Raw genomic sequence first — 9238 nt, 5'->3', positions numbered from 1 at the left:
AGTTCTCGCTTTCAAATTCTAGAACCCCCCCCCAAAAAAAGGTCTACTCTGTTACTCAAGTTCCAAAGAAACATTTCATTGATTCATTCTTCTTTTATTGATTTATATTTTCTTAATTCTTTATTCAATTCGAAATTAGGACATAAATGAAATGTGAAATTCTTGAGTAGTCTACTTCCCCTCGAATGATGAATCCTCTTAAATTAAAGGAGTGTCATAAGGGATTTACTTGTCTATGTACCCTTCCATTCGATCTCTTAGGTCCTGCCTTACCTTACCTCGACGGTTATACCACGATGCCCTTAACTTAAAGCCTAAGCCTATATGCGATGTATAGACTCCTGCAACCATGACATATTTGTTTACTTGAACATAATTTCATTTCTTTCTAAAAGAACTAAAAGAAATGAGAATGGTTAATTCCACAAAAGAAAGAAGTCTTTTTTTTTCACGAGGTACAACTCAAAATTCCTATTTATTTATTTTTACTGACTCGACCATAGACCAATTCCCTTTTTATTTGGGAGTATTGAATACACCCATAATTCTGAGCTTCATGTTACTCCTCCCAAGAGACATGTCATGTCAGATCCAGGGCATCCCAATTCGATTGAATGGGATGACAGTTTCTCATTGCTAATCGGTAAAATCATAATTTCGATCAAATCACACATCGCAGTATACTAGACCCTCTAATTCTTTAAGAGGTTTATCTAAAAGATTGGCGATATAACTAGGACGACGTTTCAAATACCATACATGAGTTACTGGACATGCCAGTTTTATGTATCCCATTTGATATCTTCGTATCCGATAATCAACAAATTCAACTCCGCATTGTTCACAAAATTTAGGGCCCTGCTTTTCATTTCCAATTACTCGATAATTTCCACAAGCGCAAATTCCACTTTTTATAGGTCCAAAAATTCTTTCACAAAATAATCCATCCTTTTCCGGTTTATTGGTTTTGTAATGAAAAGTATAGGGTTTTGTCACCTCTCCAACGGTTTCTCCATTAGGTAGGATTTTATTGGCCCAAGCACTTATTTGTTGGGGAGAAACTGAGCCAATTCGGAGTTGTTGATGTTTATATCGGTCGATCATAGAAGACAAATTCTGATTCATTCCGATTAAGCTTCCTTCCTATTAATCTGGAAGTTCTTCTCAGATACAAGGAAATGATTCAGTTCCAGAGCCAAAGATCGTAATTCTCGGACGAGCAATCGAAAAGATTCTGGAGCATTTTCAGGTTTAGGTATTGTTCCTCCAATGATCATAGTACCAAGTACTTCTTGGCGAGCTCTAATATGATCAGATTTATAAGTAAGCATTTCTTGTAAAATATGAGCAACACCAAATCCCTCTAGAGCCCAAACCTCCATTTCTCCTACCCGTTGTCCTCCTTGCTTGGACCTTCCTCTAAGTGGTTGTTGTGTAACAAGTGTATAATGTCCACTGGAACGCCCATGTATTTTATCATCAACTTGATGAATTAATTTCAAGATATAAGGTTTTCCTATTATAACAGGTTGTTCAAAAGGGTCCCCCGTTCTTCCATCAAATAGTCTGCTTTTTCCTGGATACTCGGGTTCAAATACCCATGGATTCGCTGTTTGCTTACCGGCTTCATATAATTCGGAAAACACTAGTTTTCTCGAAGCCTCTTGTTCATATCTCTCATCAAACGGTGCTATTCGATAATGTCTATCTAGTAGACTCCCTGCTAACCCAAGCGAGCATTCAAATATCTGTCCCACATTCATTCGTGAAGGGACTCCTAATGGGTTGAAGACCATATCAACAGGTCTTCCGTCTTGCAAATAAGGCATATCCTGTCTAGGTAAAATTTTGGAAATGATACCCTTATTTCCATGTCTTCCGGCTACTTTATCGCCTACTTTCATTTCGCGTTTCTGTGAAATATATACACGAATCGTTTCCGGATTATAACTAGAACCCCCTTTTTTCTGGATCCATCTCACATCGATGACTCGACCCCTCCCACCTATAGGTAATTTTAGACAAGTTTCCTTTGAAGTGGATACCTGAATCCCAAGTATGGCCCGTAATAATCTATCTTCTGGAGCATATGATGATTCTTTCGCCACCTGAGGCGTTAATTTACCTACTAAAATATCGCCCGTCTCCACCCAAGATCCCAGCATCACAATTCCATTTGTGTCTAAATTGCGGAGTAAATGGGCTTCTAGGTGCGATATTTCGTTAGTGATTCTTTCAGGACCTTGGCTTGTCACATGAGTCTGAATTTCATATTTTCGTATGTGAAAAGAAGTATAAATATCTTCATATACTAGACGCTCGCTAATGAGTACCGCATCCTCAAAATTGTAACCTTCCCATGGCATATAAGCTACTAATACGTTTTTGCCCAAAGCGAGTTCGCCACCAACCGTAGCGGCACCATCCGCTAAAATCTGTCCCTTTTTAATGCATTTACCCCGCTGAACCCGGGGAGTTTGATGCATACAAGTATTTTTGTTGGAACGTTGATACATAACTAATGGAATGCTTAGAGTATCCCCATTACCCGATAAAATAATCTTGTCAGTATCGGTAGAAATGATCTTTCCCTCTTGATCGGCTATAGCGGGAACCCCTGAATCTAGAGCCAATTGGCGTTCCAACCCAGTTCCAACAATGCACTTCTCGGAACGCGAAAGCGGAACTGCTTGGCGTTGCATATTAGAACTCATTAAAGCCCGATTCGCGTCATTATGCTCGATAAAAGGAATGAGGGAAGCTCCCATAGAAAAATATTGAAAAGGAAAAATACTTCGAAGATGAACTTGTTCCCATGCAATAGTCAGGAATTCTTGGCGGTATCGAGCCGGAACAACCTGTTCTTCCTGAATACCCTGATTCAAGGCCAAAGAATTTCCTGCCGCTACCATATAATATTCATCTCGACTTGGGGATAAATAAAGCATCTGTGCTTTTTTTGATCTCTCAAATATTTTATAAAATGGACTTTCTAGAGACCCCCAACGACCAATCCTGGCATGAATTGCTAAGGATCCAATAAGTCCAACATTGATTCCTTCAGACGTGTCAATTGGGCAAATGCGTCCATAGTAACTAGGATGGATATCTCGTATCCGAAAATTAGCAGTTCGCCCGGTCAATCCTCCGGGGCCCAAATAACTCAATTTTCTCCCATGAACTATTTGTGTCAATGGATTTGTTCGATCCAAAACTTGAGACAATGGGTGTAATCCGAAAAAGGATTCATAAGTGGTTGTTAATGGAGTCGAAGTTACCAAATTCTGAGGAGTCGGTATCAATTTATGCCTAATTGCTCCGCATATAGTTCCTCTAACTACATTTTCTAAACGAACCAGAGCCAATCCGAATTGATCTTGTAAGAGATCCGCTACAGAACGAATACGCTTATTTTTCAAATGATTCATATCGTCAAGTGTACCCATTCCAAATTTCATTCCAATCAAATGATCCGCAGCTGCCAATATATCTCGCGGTAACAAAAATGTATTGTTCTGAGGTATATTAAGATTCAGTCTCTGGTTCATATTTCGTCGACCAATCCTTCCTAATTCACATCTTTGCTGAAAGAATTTCTTTTGTAATTCCTTACACAAGGATTCAGAAAATACCGGATCCCCGCCTACACAAGAAAATTGTTGATAAAACTCCAAAATGGCATTTTCTTTTGACCCAATTTTTTTTTTTTCCTTATCGGTCAGGAAAGACAAGAAAATTTCAGGGTAGCAAACATTCTCTAGAATTTCTCTTAGATTCGAACCCATAGCTGATGATAGAACTAGAATAGATATTTTCTGTTTCCTACTTACACGAGCCCATATCCTTGCTTTTCTATCAATCTCTAATTCGAACCTCCCCCCCCAATCTGATATTATGGTACCAGTATAGACCGAAATTCCGTTAGGATCCAATTCTGATCGATAATAGATACCGGGGCTTTGCAATATTTGATTGATCACAATTCTGTATATTCCATTTACTATAGAAGTTCCGAGGGAGTTCATTAAAGGAATGTTTCCAATAAAAATTGTTTGTTCTTGCATATCCTTACTGGTTTTCAAAATTAATCCTGCGGATACATATAATTTAGAAGAATATGTGAGTGATTCATATACAGCATCCCTTTCTTTTATCAACGGTTCCACCAATTGATATGTTTCCACAAATAATTGAAATTCAATTTCTTGATCTGTATCTTCAATTTTTGGAAACTTATCAAGTTCTTCTGTTAAGCCCCGATCCATGAACCCACAAAATCCTTCAAATTGTATCTGATTCAACCCAGGTATTGTATACATTTCCCCATTTTCATTCCCGAGCATTTTGAATTTCCCATTTATCAAAAAAATCCCATTCTTTTCTCATTCTTCATCGAATCATATGAATCGATCTAATAATGATGGAATTGAATTTCTATTCTGTTTACTGAATCACATGAAATTTTATCTAACTCCATATACCATATAATATATATGGAATGTATGAAATGCGTATGAACGGAAGAAGAAAAATTATACTCAAATTTTAATTTATATTTATAACAAACAGCTACATAAAAGAATTGATAAATGCCATTTAGCCTTATGGAGTTTTGTATAGAATATCAAAAAAAAAAATAATAATTCAATTTCTACCATTATTATGATATTCCATATTCCAATCCGATTGAATACCAGAAAAATGAAATGAATTCCTGATTTGATCTGTTCGTTGAGATAAAGACAAAATAATCATAAAATATATATCGGGAGAGAGTTGATTTTTCTAGCACTTAATTTTTTCATAGATTCCATTGTTCTGTTCAAAAAATGATTCGCAGAGAAGAGAGATGTTTTTACCCATTTTTTAGTTTTTTATTTTTTAGTAGAATATTTAGAATATGATTGAAGTGCGTACGAAAAGAGGGCTTGTATTTATTAAACATATGCAGATATAGCATTTCTATTTATATATGTCTTTCCTCTTTTCTTTTTATTCCATTATAGCTCTCTAGTGGAGACAACACATGGCGTGCTCTATCAAAAATTCTATTTTTTCTTTAATTTTAATCTATTCAATGAAAAATTGAAACACGATAATTTCTTGCTGATTCCCTATGGACATCATATCTAGATAGATAAAATACCTCATTAGATAACTAGAGCTGTGTAACAACTTATGTTCGGGGGTTTACATAGACTCATAATTGCTGTTATATTATTATAATATAATTTATAATTATATAATTTATAATTGAAATTAAGAAAGTTTTTTTATTGAATTGAAAAATTGAAAAAAAAAATCAATACTAATTAGTTATGTATCCATTTTTATTTTCTTATACCATTAGAGAAAGACAAGTGAAGAAGAATCGTCCATAAATTTGCCGTCAATAGTTAATAGTTAATGGTTCCAATTTTTTTGTCCTGCATTTTTACTTTTGTAACTGAGAATCCACATTTTCTTTTTCAATAGAAAAGAAAAAAGAAAGGGAAAGTTTTTGTTTTTAGATATTGTGTGTCTTGAGATACTATAACCAATTGAAGGTATGGATCCAATCTAAAAATAAAAAGGGGATACTCTCATTTTTTTGTTTGTAGCCTTTTGGCGACATGGCCGAGCGGTAAGGCGGGGGACTGCAAATCCCTTATTCCCCAGTTCAAATCCGGGTGTCGCCTGATCAACAAAAAACGCGAAATCCTATATTCTGTTTTGCTGATATAACTCGACCAATTTTCTCCGGCAAAAACAAGTGTAAGAAAAGGACTCTTGATACTTTCTTGATTATAAACTTGATTATAAACTTCCGGAGGTTTTGTTTTCTAAAGTGTTGTAAATCCTTACGTCTAGGATTCAAGGAAAAACTAGAGTAGTGGAAGGGAATGAGTAAATCTTGATATGGTAGCCCCTCCCCTACTAATAGAGGGGCTACTATCGGAGTCTTGAATTAGATTGGATAACGGGAGTGTTTAATTAACTAATGAATGGTTGTAGAAGGGTTGGAAGATACTTTGTATACAGACTGATGAAAGTCTCTGAGTGTTCAGGCATCCAATCAATATTAGATTGGATGGATAATTGGCTTTTACTTAATAAGGGACACCAAAAGAAAGAAGAAGTCTTATTATTGCTACATGTGAGTAACATTCTTTTGATACTTCCAAAAGTGTTACTGCGTATTTTGCTTGTGCTTAATGGTTCTCGATTTTACTAGAAATCATATAAGAACTTGTTATAAGCGGATTTATTGAAGTGTTTCATCAACGGTGGTGTGTCAGAATTCCCTTTTCCTTTTGACTCTGCACCGGTAATTCCACTATTATTAGTGAACAATAATGGAAAAATTCCTTCCTATTTGTTTCATATTCATAGAAATTAGGGGACATAATACACATGGATATAGTAAGTCTTGCTTGGGCTGCTTTAATGGTAGTCTTTACATTTTCCCTTTCACTCGTAGTATGGGGAAGAAGTGGACTCTAGGGGTACTTCTAATTGGGTTGAGGAATCAAACCGTATCAATTGTTTTCTAGATCGTTTTGCAAAGCCTTTTTAACTATTTTATTAGTCTTCATTTCGAAATTCTTGGATTCTAGTGGAGTAATGTATTCTATGAATAATACCCTTTCAATCAAAATCAAACAAACATTTCAATAATTCCCATGTTCGTATTTCGAAAGTAAAAGGGATACGGATGATAGGCAATTTATTAAAAAAAAAAAAGAATTCTTCCTAAATTTTCTATTTTGATGAACCAGCTCTTACCAGAGTTATATATGGACAATGAGGGACAAGGAACCCCCCCCCCTTTTTTTTTTCTGTATTTGTTTGTTTTTATTTCCTTCCCTCTTTACTGTTACTGTTCAAAGAGAAAAAAAGTAGTTCTTTTATTTAATAAGATCTTGCCTTAGTGTAGTCACATATTGCACACTTACCCCCTGTTTTATTTATTATTTTAGGAATTTTATTTATGCCATGCTTTATTGACTCATTTCATATCATGGATCAAAGAAAAGAAGTTAAATTAAAAATCGGTTCCATGAAATGAAAGAATTAGAAAATCGTAAGACTTGCCTTTCAATTATTTCAGATTGATTGAAATCAACACAAATAAAATAGATCAAGCGAAGAAATAAAATTGAGATACTATGTACATTACATATATTTCATTACATATATTTAATTGATATCGACATGTATGAAGATACATATTGTAGATTCATCTATATTAAGCTTGTATCTTTATACATTACAATAATAGATATGGATAGTATGGTAGAAAGATTCATATTTTTTTTCTACCATACTATCGAGTTTGATAGGATACTGCTGATTCTAGTCCATTCATTTTATTTAATTTATTTAAGACGTGAAATTGGAATCCTTTTTTTCTTAAATCCTTGATAAAAAGTCAAGTTTCATTCAAATTAATCACTTTGACTGACAGTTTTTACGTATATTATAAGTAAAAAGGCGGTAGGAACTAGAATGAACAGCGCTGTAGCAATAAATGCGAGAATATTTACTTCCATAATTTCATTGTTTTTTTTACTTCGCAATAACTCGGGATTTAATCCCATAGAGATGATAAATTTGTCGCTTGTAAATTCAATGCGATGACTTACATTTCAATGACATCGAATCGGATCAATATCATGAATAACAATATCTAAGCTATCAAATCGATTCACCGTCGAGAATTGAATAGTATAACATAGGAAGCTCTTTTATCCACACCGAATACAAAATTGGATTCCTGGCCCAATCAAAAGAATTCCTTTCCTTTATTTCTATATATTCTTTTCCACTCTTTCTTTTCGATAATCTACCGCCTTCCTTGTACAATCATCTGATGATGTATCATCTGACTGCTTTTCCACTTTCACCGTTTACAAATAGTTTACAAATAAACCCCAACAAAAAATGGAAAGGAAAAAATAAATAAAAAAGGCTATCCTTGGGAATGAAATTCTTTCATTTGTATTCCCTTTCACAGAAAATGGAGGGATCAATTGATGTATTTTTTTTTTATTGTATCCGTCGGGACTGACGGGGCTCGAACCCGCAGCTTCCGCCTTGACAGGGCGGTGCTCTGACCAATTGAACTACAATCCCAGGGCAATAAAGAAAAGTGTACAGCATAGATATTCTTATGATTTCATTCAAGCCATTTTCTATTTAAATTTTAGATTCGAATCGCCGTGTTGTAACAAACAAAGGCGCGAGTGATATATTGATATCCATACGGGTATGCGCTTTAGTGAGAGCAACGCGGATTACTAGTTACTAGTAATCCTTTCGTTATTGCCAAATCGATCGATAATCAATTTTAAAATGAAAAAAAAAAAAGAGTCTTTTTTCTTTACTTTACTCTTTCTTTTCATTAAACTTTATACTTAATGATCCTGATATGAATCTAGATCATTATCAAGGTCAGAATTTATGGGAACAAATAAATAGAACAAATAAAAAACAAATAGCGGTAGGGATGGATATATCAGAAAATTGGACTTTTTTTATTCTTCCCTAATTTTTTTGTTTGGCTTTTCTGGAAAACAAAATACAAAAAAATGGGCATTTTATGTTATGGCGGATCAGCGAATTATTGGGCCGAGCTGGATTTGAACCAGCGTAGACATATTGCCAACGAATTTACAGTCCGTCCCCATTAACCGCTCGGGCATCGACCCAGGAAGAATCAATTATAGGTTTATTGATAATCCATGATCAACTTCCTTTCGTAGTACCCTACCCCCAGGGGAAGTCGAATCCCCGCTGCCTCCTTGAAAGAGAGATGTCCTGAACCGCTAGACGATGGGGGCATATTTGCCTGACCGACATCATACTATGCTCATAGTATGAACAGTTTTTTGAAATTGTCAATATAATGGAATGATATGACTAGATCCGAAAGCTTTTTCCATCTTTTATGATTTTCCATTTTTGATTCATGATTTATACTCATAAATCATTCATTTGAATCGCCACTCTATTCTATATAGAAATAAATTAGATATAGAAATAAATTAGATAAATTCAATCTATTATATTATTATATTATATAGAAACTAGATTATATTAATAATACAAAGTATAAGATCCTTTCGGGAAGTGATTGGTCTGACATAAACATAAAAAGGGGAGTTAAACTTCATTTCTTCCACTTTCATTCTTCATTTCTTCCACTTTCATTCATTGATTCACTCATTATTAAGATTAAGACGAGACAGGCGTATTT

General features: G+C 34.7%; 3 non-coding genes across 3 annotated transcripts; 1 reads left to right on the top strand and 2 right to left on the bottom strand.

The window, feature by feature from the left end:
* Positions 1–5606: 5606 nt before the first annotated feature.
* Positions 5607–5678, top strand: TRNAC-GCA (transfer RNA cysteine (anticodon GCA)). The gene has a single exon. It is a non-coding gene; the product is annotated as a tRNA-Cys (tRNA).
* Positions 5679–8041: 2363 nt separating this feature from the next.
* TRNAD-GUC (transfer RNA aspartic acid (anticodon GUC)) lies at positions 8042–8115 on the bottom strand. Its single transcript has one exon. It is a non-coding gene; the product is annotated as a tRNA-Asp (tRNA).
* A 491-nt stretch (positions 8116–8606) lies between these two features.
* TRNAY-GUA (transfer RNA tyrosine (anticodon GUA)) lies at positions 8607–8690 on the bottom strand. Its single transcript has one exon. It is a non-coding gene; the product is annotated as a tRNA-Tyr (tRNA).
* Between the last annotated feature and the right edge of the window lie 548 nt (positions 8691–9238).

The sequence above is a fragment of the Durio zibethinus genome, unplaced genomic scaffold (genome assembly GCF_047325235.1).
Source record: "Durio zibethinus cultivar Kanyao isolate XHJ-2024 unplaced genomic scaffold, ASM4732523v1 HiC_scaffold_269, whole genome shotgun sequence".
In the NCBI taxonomy this organism is placed as follows: domain Eukaryota; kingdom Viridiplantae; phylum Streptophyta; class Magnoliopsida; order Malvales; family Malvaceae; genus Durio; species Durio zibethinus.
Note: the sequence above shows the minus strand (reverse complement) of the source record. Positions and strands in the feature narration are given on the sequence as shown.